The sequence below is a fragment of the Cebus imitator genome, unplaced genomic scaffold (assembly GCF_001604975.1).
Source record: "Cebus imitator isolate Cc_AM_T3 unplaced genomic scaffold, Cebus_imitator-1.0 Scaffold170, whole genome shotgun sequence".
Lineage (NCBI taxonomy): Eukaryota > Metazoa > Chordata > Mammalia > Primates > Cebidae > Cebus > Cebus imitator.
Genome location: NW_016107485.1, coordinates 3575509 through 3592185, shown reverse-complemented (window position 1 = coordinate 3592185; position 16677 = coordinate 3575509). Strand labels below are relative to the sequence as shown.

General features: G+C 43.6%; 1 protein-coding gene across 3 annotated transcripts in view; it reads left to right on the top strand.

Moving 5' to 3' along the window:
* The window catches only part of GRAP2 (GRB2 related adaptor protein 2), a 74634-nt gene that overhangs the window by 17798 nt on the left and 40159 nt on the right, over positions 1-16677 (top strand). For 2 of the 3 annotated variants that reach the window (XM_017544564.2, XM_017544558.2), the window contains exon 1: positions 5102-7226. The exons of the other annotated variant lie outside the window; for it this stretch is intronic. The gene's annotated coding sequence lies outside the window, so the exon portion shown is untranslated. Of the gene's footprint in view, positions 1-5101; positions 7227-16677 lie in introns of those variants that run through there. 3 annotated transcript variants of the gene reach the window in all.

Below are 16677 nucleotides of genomic sequence, written 5' to 3'. Positions count from 1 at the left end.
GGGATAATCGCTTGAGGCCAGGAGTTTGAGGCTCCAGTGAGCCGTGGTTGCACCACTGCACTCCAGCCTGTGCAACAGAGCATGACCCTGTCTCTAAAACAGATAAAAATCTAAAAAATGACAGCCATATATCTGACCCTTTTTTTACCCCAAAAGTGGTAGTTTTATATAATTTAATATTAAGATACTCTTGTCATACTGTACCAGCTCCTAAACATTATACTTCTCATTTTCCTCCTTTTTCTTAGCTATCATTCTTACAACAACCGAGAGAAGGTAAATACAGGTCAGAGATTTGATTCCTGTTTTTTACATGTATTTATTTTTGTAGATTCACAAATAACATATGTTTTGCAGTTTTAAGGTTTCTAATTATATTAGACCCTGTTTTTTATTTTATTTAGAGTCATTGTCCTTGCTGCCTGTCCTTCACATGTGGCATTCTTCATGCCACAAGAAGTCAATTCTTCATGCCATTTCCTTCACAATCTTCATGCAAACTCATTATCTCCATTCCCATCTATTCTGCCTCGAGGCATGATTACAGAACACTCCCCTTTTTTGAGATACTGCTCAATAGAGATTAAATCTAGCATCCAGTTTTACCTGTCTATCCTTGAATTACAGGTTCCCGAGAAGTCAGAACAGATAGCCGTACAGGTATCCCAGTAAATCCATTCTTCTATCCCCTTCAATATTTAACAAATATTTACCAAGCATCTATTTTGAGCAAGCATTAGCGTAAGTCCTCTCATAAATAAGTTGTATAAATAAGGATGCATGCATTCATGTAAATACAAATTTAATGCTGGGTATATATTGTTTGAGGCACCTGACATGTATTAATCCATTTATTCCTATCTAAGGAGATAAGTACCATTGTTGTTTCCATTTTAAAGATGAGGAAAGTGAGGCCAGAGAGAGTATATGAACTCCTAAAACCCAAACCCTTAACCACAGCGTTAACAATCTATCTGGTGATAGTGGAGGACCCAATGTCAAAAAAGCAATTGCTTTTCCCAGACCATGAACACAAGGTGTGACAAATTAGCAGTTCCTCCTCATACCCTAAGATGTAAATATCCACCCAGGCCAACTTGTGTCTGTCAGAGAACAGGGAATGGACTTGTCACACTGTTTTCTCCCTTGAGGGTCTATCTGCCACCACTACTTTGGTACACGCTAGGGGACATACACTGCCCGACATATTCTTGCAGAGTCATATCTTACCCCACATCTTATCACAAGCCTGCTGAAGGTCAGACGCCATCAAGAAAATGTTCACTCATCTTCCCGTTATGCCCAATGTGTGAACTGATAACACATCTGAATTCAAAGAAAATCAACAGAAGTCACCTCAGTCAACCTGAAAAGTCTGGTGACTCATTCCCACCCTTCTCATGGGGCTCCTGCTGGGCTGCCTGGTTCTCCTGAACCAGCCTCCAGGCCGCCTGCAGCCGGGGCTGCAGCTCAATGTTCAAACCCCCTCTCTGCGCCCATCAGATGAGTGTTGACTTTCTTTGGCATAGGCATTTGAATTCCATTTGAATTGCTGAACATCCTGCCCCCGTTCCGTTCCGTGCTGACTGTGACCCCGCTGCATGTGCCCTGGAGGCAGGCTAAACAAGTTTGCCTTGGAAAAAATAGCAGGGAAGAAGATGCTGACTCTTCAGCCCCCAGAGTAAGTTCCGTCACTCTGGAGGTAAAGTCATAATATCTAAATATGGCTCGATTCATGTCAGGTCTTATAAATACACACACACATGTGGATGCTGAAACTGTGCGTGCACTGACAGCCAAAAAAAAAAAAAAAAAAAAATCAACTTGCTGTCTCATTAGCAGAACAAGACCTGGTAGGCCAACTCAGCAGAATAAAGAATATAAAAATGGGCATTTAATATCTGTACACACACACACACAAGCACACACTCTGATATAACAAAGACCCCAGGAGACTGGTTGCCCTGGCAATGAAGAATCATTTGTATATTCAAGGATTTTCTTGTTTAAATTTAAGCTAGCCTCTTGAACTTTTCGAGTTTTCTCGAGCTTAGCTTTAGGCCTCCCTCCTCAGACAGAGGTCTGACATCTATTTCAGCCTCTAGCAAGGCAGGAAGCTTAGAAGTAGGAGCAAAACCTCACAAGCCAGCCAGCCTGGCTTTGAATTTCAGTTCTCTCGTTTCTCAGCTGTGTGACCTGGGTAAGCTGCTTAACCACCTTGAGCCTCTATTTCCTCACCTGTAAAATGGGAGTAACAACATTAAAACAAACTTGCATGGGTTCATCATGAAAATTAGATAGATGAGATGACATACTACATAGCAAGCATTCAGAACTGTGCCTCATTCCAAGTGTGAGTTATCGGTAATAGTGGCTTGAAATGGGTTTACACCACCTGGCAGGAAACCATTGAAATCTTTTTTGTTTTTGACTTGAGTCTTTGAAGCGCTTTCGTCTCATTTCTTCTTCTTTTGTATTTGTGGAGGAGGATGTTTAGCCATCCTTGGAGTACAATCGTTTATTAAAAACCATTATGAAGTCTCTTCAAGTTTCTCTTTTGCAGTAAATGATCCAGATTACTTAATGGTTCGGTTTTACATGTTTTAATCACTTATTTGAACTTATCAACCATCTCCAAATACGGTACACACAGAAATATTGTCTAGGAAAATTTGTTACTGAAATTCCTTATCATCTGTGGTCCATTAGCTCAAATGTTTAAAATTCATTGTTTTTATTTTTATTATTTATGTATGTACTTATTTTTGCAAGACAGGGTCTCACTTTTTTGCCCAGGCCAGAGTGCGGTGGCACAATCATAGTTCACTACAGGCTCGAACTCCTGGGCTCAAGCAATCCTCCAGACTAAGCTTCCCCAAAACCCGTTATTCTTAAGAGCAAAGTTAAGTTGCATCATACTGGTCAGTTGGTTTCACTCCATCATGTTGCCAAAACCACCTAATTCTCAGATGCATCGTTTAGCACAAACTAAACCAGAAGAGACCATAGGTCATTCATTCATTCATTCAGCATTTGCTAAGTGACTGCTGTATGCCAGAGGCTGGGCTATGCTCTAAGATCACAAAGAGGATACTTCTTAGTTGTAAGAGCTTACAGCTTGGGAGAGAAGACACAGAAGTAAACAAGTCATTACAAATGCCTTTCTACTGGGTGCCATACTTGAAAGGAGAAGGTGAGGTCAGGATACCCTTGGGCCAGCAGGAAGGGAGGATTAAGCTCAGAGAACAGCTTTACAGGGAAGGTGACATTTGCCACCCCTATTAAAGAATGGCAAGAATTGAGGAGTACAAAAAGGAGAATATTCAAAGAAGAAACACCCAGGGATGATTTGCACGTGGTAACATTAGGTAACCTTAGGTGGGGCTGCTGTGACTGAGGCCCAAGGTCAAGGAAGGGAGCAGAGTCATGAAGCTACCCAGGGTCAGCCAAGGCCAGGCCAGGAAGCTTGAGCTTCATTCTCCAGGCATCCAGGGGCAGAGGAGGGTGCGAGAAGAGACATGGCACAGTCTCATCTGTTTTGCACAAATCACTCTGGAAGCAATGAAGAGGGGAGAGTGGACATATTTGAGCCTAAGTCAGGAAGGGGAAGAAGGATGCTGGGGTTGTGGAGAAAGACCATAAAACCCACACTAATATATAATATAGGTTGGCACAAACCCATCTCTCAGAAATGCACCTCAGAGACGTATGTTCTGCTGAAGGTCAGCAGGGAAGGCCAACTTCACGTGCAAAGAGCAGTATATACATTTCCCTACTAGCTATTCTTTTTATAATACTTCTTAATATATGTGACATATATTAGCTAAGATAGTATTCATGTAGGAATTTTCATTTTTCATTTTCTGGCAATTCTGTGTTCAAATACAATGACAGTCTAGCAATATTCCAATTATCTATGCCTAGTGTAATATATATCTATGATTCAAGATTATCGTCTTCCCCGATTCCCCACTAGAAGGTGAGCTTTGTGAAGCCGGGACTTTGTCCATTTTGTCCCCATCTCCATTTCCAGCCCCTAAAACTAAGTTTGACTCCCAGTAGGTGCTACATACTTATTGAGTAAATGACTGAATTTCTGTATGGGTAAAAAGAAACTGTCATTTCCTTTACTAATGAGGAAAGAAAAGGAAAACAAAAAACAAACCTGGACTTAAAACAGTTTTTCACAAAAAGATCCAATTTGCAAAAATGGAACTGAAGTTTCAAAGCTATTTTTCTCCCTGCAGCTCTGCTTCTGGGAAAATCACAGCTGCCAGCTTAGACGGTGGTTTTCACTGCCCGGTTACAAATTCTGCACAGTTGTACATATTGGCAGGGCTCAGCTTCCTTAAATGCCATTGGATCAGTGGGGAAATGGTGATTTTCCTTATTGATTTAATGCCAGTTCCTCTTTTATGAAAAATCCCACGTGCTGCTCACTGGCATATGTACCATAAAAACTGAACGTAGGGGGCCAGAAATTAAGTAAGTCACTCATGTTCGTCTCCAGCCATATGACGTTAAACCATCTCTGCTTTCAGGCTGGAGTGTTCAATCATTCTCCCTTTAAATTTAGCAGAGTGATTATTCCTCCTGGTGGATTGTATATATGCTCCTTTGATCTATGAAATACTCATTCCTGGATGAACTTTAAGTTCCCAAGAAATGCATGTAAAATACTGTTTACGAATCGCCGGAGAAATGTTTCACATTCTCATTACTCCAAAGTAGTCACACCAAACCTCTCTCTCCAAGATTCGTTTTTTTTTTTTCCCAAGAAGAGGAAAGAACTTCTGCAGCAGCACTGTGACAATAATCACCACTGTCGTACTTTCCATGGATTTTACTCAGCAGCCTCACAGAAGTGACAATGTATGGGCGGGCATGGGGGCTCATGCCTGTAATCCAAGCACTTTGGGAGGCCAAGGCTGTTGGATAATAAGGTCAGGCTAACATGATGAAACCCCATCTCTACTAAAAATACAAAAAAAACAATTAGCCATAGTCCCAGCTATGCTGGAGGCTGAGGCAGTTGAATCGCCTGAACCCAGGAGGCGGAGGTTGCAGTGAGCCGAGATCACACCACGGCACTCCAGCTTGGGCAACAGAGTGAGACTCCATCTCAAAAAAAAAAAAAAAAAAAACTCAAACTCAAACTGCAAAATGAAATTAATAGTCACCAATGAACGACACAGTCAATAAGCTCTGCACTGGTTCAGAGGAGGACAGGGGTAACAAGACAGTAATTCTGAAGGAAACAGACTTGAATTTGAGCTGGACCTGAAGTCAGGAACTGGAGTGAGAAAAGGCAGAGTGGTGGCAACATTTGTGAACCAAAGCATAGGTGTGGGTTGTGGCAGGCAGGGTGGGGATAGATTGGGCATGACCTTGAATGCCACTCTAAGGACTTCGGACTTGATTCTACAAGCAAGGTGGAATTATTCAGAGGTTTTGAGTAGAGATGATGTGAGCTGAACAATGCTTTTGAGAAACTAAATCTAGCAGGGATCAGTGCTACAAATTAACTGGAGGTGTTTCAGAATTGAGATCATGAGACCCTGACCCAGGCTGGGGGCAGTGGGATGTCTCCATCATACAGTACATTCCTGTGAATATTTCTTAGGGATTCATATGAAATTGTGCCGCAATGTGCCTAGCTATCTCTGCACTGTAAGACAGTGATACTGTGATCCTGTGTGCTGCCTGGAACCAGTGTCATTCCTTCAGCACCCCAGTTAGGACTTGGAATGGGCCCAGGTGTGGCCTGTACACAAACCTCAGAGAATCCAGGCAGCATAGATTGTAAAAGCTGGGAGGAATCTTGGAGACTTCCAAGTCCACCTCCTCAACTTACCAAGAAAGAAGCTGACTCTTGCTCATCTCCCTAATGACGGAGTCAGCATGGGGCCTCAGATCTCCTCCCTGTGCTCCAGCAGTGCTTCTGAGGCCAGTACAGATTCTGCTTTGAGGTGTTGTGTGCCGATTCTGGTGCAATCCAGAGGAATTTTGAATGAGTGAAGGAGTTGCTTGTGTTTTCTTGCCCTGATTGAGATCATTGAAGCTCCTCTCCTTTACTCTACACCAAGCCCCCCAGATCCAGTCCCTCCCTGAGTCCCCAACTTCATCTCTGCCAATTCCCTGCCTTGCTGCTTTCCCACAGCACCCTATTATTTCTTGCATCCTGCCATTGGTTGCGCTGTCCTCATATCTGAAGGCTTTACGTCCCCTCTTAGGCCACATCACCTCCAGGCCTCAGCCTTCCTTAGGTGGACCAAGCTGCTTCTTTGGAGCTCCATGTTACCCTGCATCGGGTTCAATCACTGTGTCTCATGGTGTCTTGTAATTGTCTATTTATGTGTCTGAGCCCTGCATAGAGCTCAATCACTGTGTCTCATGATGTCTTATAATTGTCTATTTATGTGTCTGCCTCCTACCCCTCAACCGTGAGCCCCCTGAGGAAAGGAACTGTGGGTATGCATCATTGAATACTCAGCATCTAGCACAGTGCCTGGTACACAGTAGGCATTGAAATATCTGATAAATAAGTGAATGACAGTTGCACATTTGTTTTCTTGGTATATTCAGTCATTTAATAAATATTTATTGAGCAATTACTTATAATTGAATTGGCGCTGTGTAGTTACACTTAAACATCCAAATAAGCCTATCCTCTCAAGCTCCAAATTATGCATGCATAAATTATACATGTGAAGTGTTAACATGCACACGCAGCAGAGAGTGTGCATATCTACAAATACCAGAGCTAGCAAATGCAGTCAACTGTGTGCCAGATGTCCCCGAAATTTACAAAGAACCAAGAACCAAAAATGACAGTTAGCTCCATAAGCCCAACAAAAGAAAAAAAGAAAACAAGGAAAAGAGCAAAAAAGCAAAAGAACAAAAGAACCTCAAGCATAAGGAAGTGGTTATATTTTTTTCTATGTGCTCGAGCTTGGGGTGGGGAAGATTCATAAAAGCATTCTAAGCTGGACCAGTTCACGTTAAGTCTGAGTTCCTCAAGGGCTGACTCTTCGGAGCTGTTTGGAAAATTCATTGCCATGCATGAGCCGGGGGATTGGTTTTTTTTCCACTGGAAATTGTTAATGGGGACTGCATTAGCGGCCCCTTATCGCGTTGCCTGATAGAGAGACAGCAGGTTCGCCCAAACAATTCTGGAACCCTGATCACTGCCAATTAGGGGAGTATTATCTGGCTGACATAATCAAGTGAGTATAAATATATTTATCGTGATTGGAATGGGGAAGGGAGACGGCACAGAGATTGAGGCAGAAGCCGTCCCCCCACTGCCTGGCTCCAGCCTGGATCCAGCCCAGTGTGTCAGCCTGTGCTCAGCAGAGGTGGTCACTGGCTTTCTGAGGTGGAATGCACAGTGAAGAATTCAGGGCTAGAATTGCTTCTCCCAGACAGAAACTTGTCTCTCCTTATTTTTCCTCCTCTCTTCTCTTTTCTTCATGTTCACCTCTGTGAAAGCTGAAGAGAGAAGAGAAAGGATATGCCACGTTGATCGCATTTTAATTCTACCCCGCCGGCCGTGCTGTCCCCACTTAGCGTCTCTGTAGTGGAAAGTGATGGCAAGGCATAGTGCCCCGACCGGACCCCCACCCTCTCAGCCCGCCGGCGTGTGCAAGTCAGTCTGGCATTGGGTTTATTTCATTGTTGATTTGTGGAACTTTTATGGGAATACCTGTGATGTGTCTCAGCCCTGGGATTGAAAGACTGAGAAAAACAGTCCCTTGTAATGGACTAGAGATGGGAGGAACAGCTCACATTTAAACAGCTGAGAAGGAAGCATGTTTAAGTCACATCTGGTGGCATTCCTGTTGTCTGAATGGGGAGCAGGGTCTTTTTAAGCATCTGCCCAGATTTCAAAATGCAGGCTGCATCGTTTCTTCCCGAAACAAATGGTCAAATCATATCATCACGGGAGAGGTCAGTGACAAAACTGATCTCATGGCTGGATTTCAGCTCTGGTCCATGTAGGCCCAATCGATCTAAGGCATAACCTTTTTTTTTTCCCCCTCACCCCTGACTACTTGATAATGGCCATTTACAGGGCCAAGTTAATCTCAGCTATTTTCCTGCATCCCACGTGTGCTGCCCTGCCTCACCAGTTGAGGGCTGAGGCCCCTTCCCAATGGCTACAACAAGATAAAGGGGCCCTGTCCTTCTGTCTCCTTCATCCTATAGTTTGTCTGCACAGCTACAAATTGCTCTTAGGCCTGCCTTCCTGGATTTCACCAAAACTATTTTCTTACTGGTACTACGGATACCACAAGTGGAGATGGAAGTAGGAAGGGGCAGGTCCACAAATAAATAGGGAGTCCAGATGGGAGAAATGTCATTAGAGACATCACTCTCCCTAAAGACATCTGACCACCCACGGTCCTGCCTCTCCCTGCTGCCATTTTCCTCCTTTGGCTGCTTAGAAATTGTCGAGGCCAAACTCCTTTCACCCAGATTCCAGAAATACACATATTTCCTCTGCGTTCCAAATCTTAATGGATAGAACACCTTTTTTTTTGTTTTGTTTTCGATCTTTTGCCAGAAATACTGTTTTTTGAGAACCAGAGTTCATTTATCTCCAAGGGAGAAAGAAATTCATTCCATGTTTACCCGTTAACAAATTACCACTTAAGTGAAAATACGAGGACTTCTGTCAGTCTCTGCTAATAAATGGGTTATGCACCTTGGTTCAAGCTTGGCAGAGGTGGGTGGATAGCCACTGTTCCCTTCAAGTTGGCTTAATTTCCTCTTGTTGGCTTTTGTTTCCTTGAAGCACAGAGATTTCTTGGTGCTTTCTTTGCTTGATTCTGCTTTTAAGGAATGTGCCTAACTCCTTCAAGTCTGTTTGTTTAGTAAGCTGAGTTGATTAAATCCCTAGCGTTTGTGGAGGGGCCTCCTGTGTTAGGTGCTATGGGCTACTCCCCACTTGAAAGCTAAATGGAGTCACCCATCTGAATACTAACTTCCTCCTAATCCATTGGTTTTTCTGCTGTGTAGACAGGGATATGAAGTAGCCACCTACCAAGAGATAGTGTGATGTCATAAACCGAGCTTGAGTTCTAAAGTGAGCAAGACCTGGGTTGTACAGTAATGCAGGCTTGGGTACATTGCTGCTCTCTTTTGAGTCACACATTCCTCATTATAGATGCTGATGGGAACAGCAGAGCTGTCTGTTTATCTTTGCTGTTCTCCATAATGAGACAGAACCAAGCAGACAGTGAAGAGCCTGGTCTAATCACATAACATTGGTGCAAATTATATATGGTCATAAGAAAGTATTTTTTATCTGAGCATTTAGGTAGCATTTGGTGTGGTATTTGATGCATGTCATTTAGTTACAGAGATAAAACCTCCTGAGCACACACAAAGCTCTTGACTTGGTTGAACATTACATCTCACAAATTTTGATGCCTTTTACTAAGGATACTTCCTGCCAGGAAGTTGTAAAAGAGAAGATGGAAGTCTGTTTAGCAGCATTGTAGCAGTATCAGTTTCCTGGCTTTGATGGTGATGTAAGATGTCCCCATTGGGAGAAGTGGGGTGAAGAGTACAGGGGACCTCTCTGTACTATTTTTGCAATTTCCTGAGAGAGAGAGGAAAAGAGAGAAAGAGGGAAAGAGGGGGAGAGAGAGAGAGAGAGAGAGAGAGAGAGAGAGAGAGAGAGCGCGAGAGCAAAGAGGGAATGAGCTTGGCTTTAGTCCCTGGCTAGACAAGTATTTACATTTTGTTTGCCTCTTTGTGTAGATTTTGTGTAGCTAGCACTCCCTTTTCTGTGGAAGAGAAGAAAGAAAATAGAATGAGCTGAGAACTCCTGCCAACATTATGTTAGAAAGCCACCTACTTCCTGCTTCTCCCCATCCTCTTCACCTTTACAGGCTTACCTTCTGCATCCACACTCACCTTGTCCTCCTTCCTTCCCATTCGAAGGGGCGATTCCTCTCCTGCTGAACAAATGAACTCCTCCACCTGAGCAAGGTGTCCCATCCCTTCCTGGGTCTTCAAGGCCCAGTCCTGATACATAGTCTCTCTGGGTGAATTCCTTCTTACTCAGGGTTTTAACAACTCTCTATGTTGGAATGGCACCCAAATTTATAGCTCTACCCAGACTTTTTTATTGAGTTCTGTACCTCTGTATCCAACCTAGATCATTCACAAGCGTTTCAAACTCCTCTCTAATTACTTCCTCTTTTTATATTCCCTTATCTCAGAAAATGCTACCAACATCTGCCCTAACGCCCCCAGCAGGAACCCAAGAGTCATTCTAGACCTGTGCTGTCCCTAGTACTTCAAATTGTGGCTAGCCCAAATTGAAATGTGCTGTAAGTGTGAAATACACACCAGATTTCGAAGACTTAGTTTGGAAAAAAAATAATGCAAAGTATCTCAATAATATTTTAATTTCACATTAAAATAATAATATTTGGGACATATTGGGTTAAGTTATTAAAAATAATTTCTTTTTCCTTTTTAATGTGCCACCAAAATATTTGAAACGGCATATGTGGCTGGCATTTGTGACTCGCATTCTATTTCTGTTGGATAACATCATTCCAGACTCTTTTATCCCCTTCCAGCTGGTCATAATGCACAGTGATTCCCCTGAGTTAAGGCAAGGGAGAATAGCGGTTAAGTGCACAGGCCAAGTTTGAATCCTGGCTCCCCCATTTTTTGATATATATGGAACTTGGGCAATTATTTAACTGCTTTGAGCCTCACTTTCCTCATCTGTCAGCTGGATACAAGAGCAGTTCTTATTTTCAGATTCTCGCATGCTTTAAATGAGATAATGTATAAAGCACTTACTATGGAGATAAAAACGTGCACAGACCCAATGTCAAAAGAAAGAGCCTGATCTCTCACTGTTGTTCAGGCCCTCATCATCACTGGCCAAGACTACTGCAATGCGTTCTCCATCTTCAGCTCACCTGCCCTCCAATCCTTCATACTGCCATCTGATTAAACATTCCTGAATGCAAATGTTATCAAATTTCCAATGACTTCTCATCATCCTTGGTGTGGAGTCCAGAGTCCTTGGCATGCTTTCAATGTCTTCCGTGATCTGTCCCCAGTCCAATCACTGATCCCATTTCCTGCCAGTCCATGATTGAACCAGTCGAGTGCCCACCTCCTCCTTGCACACACCATTCTCCCTGTGTGTCACATATGAGCTCTCTACTCTGCCTAGCTACTTGTCTGCAAGACTCAGTTCAATTGTCACCTCATGTGGGAAGCTTCCACTAACCCCTCCTGCACCTGTGTCCATCCTAGGCTAGATTAGGAGCCTGCCCCTTGGGTTCTTGAACCACTTGGGGTTTGGTTCCTTTATCACACTGATCTCACTGGTTTGACTGACTTGTATTCTTTCCTACAAGACTGAACTGTCTGAGGTCTTAAGATGGGCTGTCTAGTCCACACTGGATCTTCATGCTTTACATAGGGCTTGGCACAGAGTGGGCTCAGGAAACGTTTGTTGAACAGATACACAAAGCATATGGATACTCCTGAGAGAGAGAAGGTGGGCAAGACAGTCTCACAAAGTCAAGCAGTGGAAAATCTGAAAATGAACCTGGGGAGAAATACCACTTCCTGGAAGTACAGAGGGTGGATGGAGAGAGAAGAATCTGCAAGGAGTCAGTAATGGAGGACTTGAAATGAAAGAGTATTAAAGAGAGAAGATCATCCAAACAACAGAACCACATTTGGTACTGCTGGTGGTTTTGTAACTTCCTCTGAAATGGTTCCAGGAAGAGACAAGGTTCTAGAATGGTGCAAATCATATGAAGAAAGGATGGGGTATAACAAGTCAATTCAAGGATTATTTGTCATCAGGACTAGATACATGGGTGGTACAAGTAAATGTCAACCTGGTGACTACATGATGGGACTAGTAATAATTTACTGGGACTGCTGCCCAGGAATTTTTTTGCTGTGGTGCAGATGCCAAGCATGGAAAAGTTTGATGAGTTCTAGGCACGAGAAAGTCGATGGTGAATTTGAGAGTAACAACGTGAAATGGCAGGGTAGTCACAAGAGAAATGTCTGAAGATGTAAGAGTTTAGAAGATTTCTGCTTTACCACAAATATTGATTTCGAGTAAAAATTCCCTTATAAGAAGAGAAATTTCAATATATAAAACCTATTTATCAAAGCACACAGTATTCCATAATATACAATGGTAAAAGCATGCCTTTTGGCTCACACAATATTAAAAGCAGCAAATAACACAAGAAAGGTAGAGAAAACAGAAGGTACAACGTTCTGTGGCTCACAGGATATGTGAGTGGGATTATGTACGTCTATTCCAAACCACAGCCTTCACTAGAATGTCTAAAGACTTAATTCTGCCGAGGCGGGTGGATCACCTGAGGTCAGGAGTTCAAGACCAACCTGACCAACATGAAGAAACCCTATCTCTACTGAGAATACAAAATTAGCTGGGCACGGTGGCACAAGCCTGTAATACCAGCTACTCGGGAGGCTGAGGCAGGAGAATCACTTGAATCTGGGAGGTTGAGGTTGCGGTGAGCCGAGATCGCACCATTGCAATCCAGCCTGGACAACAAGATCAAAACTCTGTCTAAAAAAATAATAATAATTCTAGGACCTTCATACTGCTTATCCCAAAGGCTGGCCCACTCCTCAGTTTTCATGTAAGCGATCTTGTGGAACAGGCATTGTATGAGTTGAGGGACAGCAGGGAAATTCGAGGTGAAAGGGTGAAAAGATCCAGCGAGTCCTTGCTATTACCCATAACAGTGTTTCAATCCACCACATTGAGATTTCTGTGGAGAAAGCAAAGATTTGGGACATACATATACTAAAACAGCTATTGGTTGCTTATCTGAAAATTAGCTAGGCATTCTGTATTTTATCCAACAACCCTACCTGGTGAGGTATACATTTTCTTATTCATACTTACTGCGAGCCACAACACATCTTAATAGTAGTTAGCTATTAAAGACTATGCATAAAAGTGAGAATAGCTGGCCGGGCGCAGTGGCTCATGCCGATAATCCCAGCATTTTGGGAGGCTGAGGCAGGAGGATCACTTGAGGCCAGGAGTTTGAGACAAGCCTTGACAATATAGGGAGCCCCTGTCTCTACAAAAAACAAAAACAAAAACAAGAAAAGCTGGGCATGGTGGCATGCACCTGTAGGCCCAGCTGCTTGGGAGGCAGAGAAAAGAGGATCACTTGAGCCCGGGAGTTGGAGGCTGCAGTGAGCCATGATTGCATCACTGCATTTTAGCCTGGGCCCACAGAATGATACCCAGTCTCAAAAAAAAAAAAAAAAAAGTAACAATAGCTAACAATTATTGAGTGTCTGCTATGTGCCAGGCGCCATACTAAGCGGATTAGATGTTTATTCCACACATTATTCCCAAGAACATGATGAGGCGGGCACTGTTATCATCCCTGCTTTTAAAATGAGGAAACTGAGGCTCAGAGATGTTAAACAACTTGCTAAGGGTCACCCAGAAAGCTAGTGGTAGAGAAGGATGTGAACACTGACAGCCTGTCCAAGGCCCGTGTGCTTGCCCACCTTACCCACGTGGCGGCAGCACTGAGCAAGGCGGGGCAGATATGTCAAGTCCCCCAGAAGAATAGGAGAAAGTGAGACCATGGGGTTTGAGGGGGACAGGCCGTGAGTAACACTTTAAAGGAGCAGTTGAAATTAGCCCCAGTGCTTTTAAGTAAGAAAAATGTGCTAGTTCTAGACAGATGCAGCCCCATACCAGGACTCACAGCTTAACGAGGACACTGGCTGAATTTCAGCCCCGGCTGCAACCTCAGCCTGAGGCCTTTGTGCAGTGAGCAACCTGCACGACTGTACATAGCAATGTGAGTTCAGTGGCAGAAGGAAGAGCAGTGCAGAGACAAGGATGTCGATGGGTTCCTTAGAGAACAATGGGCAGCCATCTACTTAAGCATATTTGCATGGTGCAGGTGGTTTTCTAAAGTTAATTTTGACAGACAGCATGGGGAGAAATTGCTGAAAGCCTGAAATGACAAGGGAGACTTGAGTTGATCTGGGAGCTCATGTGATAAATGTGACATTGACAAACTCTAAATGGGAAAATGACCCTCAGAAAGTTGTGTGTCAAGGCCAGGCATGGTGGCTCATGCCTATAATTCCAGCACTTTGGGAGGCCGAGGTGGGTAGATCATTAGAGGTTAGGAGTTCAAAACCAGCCTGGCCAACATGGTGAAACCCCATCTCTACTAAAATTACAAAAATTAGCTGGGTGTGGTGGCAGGCGCCTGTAATCCCAGCTCCTCAGGAGGCTGAGGCAGGAGACTCTCTTGAGCCTGGGAGGTGAAGTTTTCGGTGAGCCAAGGCTGCACTTCAGCCTTAGCAACTGAGTGAGATCCCATCTCAAAAAAAAAAAAAATGTGTGTCAAAAGCTTCAACACGGGGGTCTTTGCTCCATCAAGCAAGGAGGATAGGGAACACAGTAGCTAAGGCGACAGCAGCCTCACAAAAGAAGAGTCTATGACTTGCAAAAGATGTCAAGGAAAGTGGAAAAGCAAATGCTGAAGAGGGACAGTGAGTGACAAGACAAGTTTCTTCCACTTGGCGTCCCCCCAGATATGGCTCTGAAGGAAGACTGACCGTGTTACGGTGTATTTCTTTTTCCTGTGGGGTTATTAGAGTGACATGTAAGGAAAGGGCCACAGGCGCAGCACAGTTGGCTTCAGCCAGGCTTCGCATGACACCCTAGAGAGCAGAATGAGGACCGACAGGCCGAAGGATAACTATTTAATTGGGTAGTTGTGAAGCTGATACTCAGAGTATCGATTAAAGGGGTCAGTGACAACCTGGAGGAGGTCTTTAGGTAGAGAAACTGAGTTCAAAGATAACCAACTTGCATGAATGAAGAAGCCAAGATTTGAACCCAGCCCTACCTGACTCAAAAGTCCACGTTCCACTTATTACAAAACAAAGACCAAAAAGGCATAAAGTTCACTCATGAAAGAAGAGTTGAAAGATAGAACAGAGGGTTAGCAGTACACATCCATGCCTGAACAACTGCGCAGGCTGAGAAATTGCCCAGAGGGAGAGAACAAAAACAAGACGAAAGTCAGAAAGGTTAAATGTGAAGCCCTGAGTTTTGGTTCCAGGAAACGCACTGCAGAGGTGGAGAGGTCCAGCTTGACGGTCTTCACGTTGGGAAACACCTGGGCTTTTGTGGTAGTTGTTGTTGCTTAATTCCCAAACAGCCGCTGGGCGTGGTGGCACACACTGTCGTCCCAGCTACTCAGGAAGCTGAGGCAGGAGGACGCCTAAAGCCCCGGAGGTCAAGGCTACAGTGAGCCGGGCTCATGCCACTGAACAGCAGCCTGGGCACAAGAACAAGACCCTGTCTCAAACAAAACAAAGCAGAAAACCAGCCAACAATGTAACATGATTACAAAACCCTCGTGTACACATAAAGTGATTAAATCATCCCATTCTACTCAGCCCCGCTCAGACCCTATCCTGAATATTGGGTTCAAGTCTAGGTAATGTATTTTGAGAAAAACATTGAATAACTGAGACGAGACCTGAGGAAAATGACCAGGAGATCAAGGAGCTGGAACCTTGTCACATGGAGGGTGGTCAAGCACCCTGGGGTTATTTAAACTTAGAAACGAGAATTTGGGACTTGTAATTCTCATTTTCTCTTTCTTTCTCCTTCCTTCCTTCCTCTCTTCCTCTTTCTCTCTCTTTCTCTATTTCTCTTTCTCTTTCTCTGTCTCTCTCTCTCTCTCTCTCTTTATTTCTTTCTTCCTTTCTTTCTTTCTCATTCTTTCTTGTGATTCTTAGTGCAGAATTCAGGCCGAAAGAGCTTTTGGTTCAGTTCACCAAGCTGTCAGCTCACTCTTTCCAATCCCAGCCCTCCCCCATGCCCATTCTCTATCATCTCAATGAATTAGGGAAAGACTGACTTTCTGGACCACTTCCAACTTTGAGAATCTAGGATAGGGGCACTATTTAATCAAAACTGGCAAGTAAAAAGAAAGAACTATTTTAAACAAGACAAATAGGTGTTCCTTAGTTGAACCAAACTCAAATTAGGAAGAACTGAATTTCCCAAAAACAAGAATATTATCATTTGCTTGATGAAAGGAATTTGCCATACTATCCCTTTTACTGCCAATTTTTTCATCCCTTTACTTGTAAAAATGTCATGCCCTCCCACTTTTCTGGGATAGACTTATCAAATGAACCAAGGTGAGTTTCTCTATGGGTAAACGATCCTTTTGCAAGCTTTGAGATCAGTGAGCTGAAAAAATGACCAGCATTCCAACAGCAAATGAGGGCTTAAGAACGTTAAGTAAAAGTGACAACAAGATTAAAGTAACTGTGGTCATGCTGTCCTCTGCGGACACTTGTGTGCTTTGCCCAGATGAGAATTAAGGTGGCCCAGGGCACAGGCGGTGAGGAGAAGGAGGGGGGCGCTGAGCATATTTGCAGCATTTGTGAACAAAAATCACAGCCCGGTGAAAAGAGAGCAAGAAGATGGAGGCTTTCAAATCCATGATAAATAAGCCGTGCTTTCAGAGCCAAAATCAATAAAAACAAACATGAAATGAACAGAAGGGAAGAGGGAGAAAAGAGAACATAAGAGCACCATGAAATCCTGGTGATTTATTCTGGGTAAATCACGAT